This window comes from Gossypium arboreum, chromosome 6 (genome assembly GCF_025698485.1).
Source record: "Gossypium arboreum isolate Shixiya-1 chromosome 6, ASM2569848v2, whole genome shotgun sequence".
In the NCBI taxonomy this organism is placed as follows: domain Eukaryota; kingdom Viridiplantae; phylum Streptophyta; class Magnoliopsida; order Malvales; family Malvaceae; genus Gossypium; species Gossypium arboreum.
The window spans coordinates 13,485,889-13,486,599 of record NC_069075.1 but is presented as its reverse complement, the minus strand read 5'-3'; positions in this window follow the sequence as shown (position 1 = coordinate 13,486,599).

The following is a 711-nucleotide window of genomic DNA, read 5'->3' as shown; positions in this document are numbered from 1 at the left end:
AGTGAAAGTGTTATGGTTCAAGCACGGGATAGAAGAAGCTACTTGGGAGACCGAGAACTCTATGAAAGAGCGATATCCAAACCTATTTACGGTAAGATTTTCGGGACGAAAATTTCTTAAGTGGGGAGAGTTGTGACACCCAAAATTGACCCTAGTCGGAATGTGGTCTCGGGACCATAAAACCGAGGCATAAAAATAATTAAAATTTATTTTGATGCCTATAATATGTGTGTGCTCATGTATGACATTTTATGATGATTGATTTAGTGTTATAAAGGTGAATTCCACTAGAAAGGACTTAGTAGTGAACTTTGAAAGTACGATAGGAAATGTGTGATGACTAATTAAAGCATGCATGCAAAATAATGGACTTGCATGTCAAATTCCCTTTTACAAGTGATGGCCGGCCATGGCAAAGAGATATGGGCTAAACATGTCATGAAACATGTTTTGTTGGGCATTAGGGAGAAATAATAAACAAATAAGCATGGGTAAGAAAAGAATGAAAAAAATGTGTGTGAGAGAGTAGCATTCCCCCTGCCGTGAGTTGAGAAAGAAGGAAGAAAAAAAAATTGTTGTGTTCATCCATTTTCACTTCTTGGCCGAAAATACTAAGGAAAAAGGGGGAGGATTTTTGCTTCATGCTTGGTTTGGAAGAGATCTAGAAGGAGATTTGGCTAAGTTTGCATCAAGATTAAGGTATGTATGAAG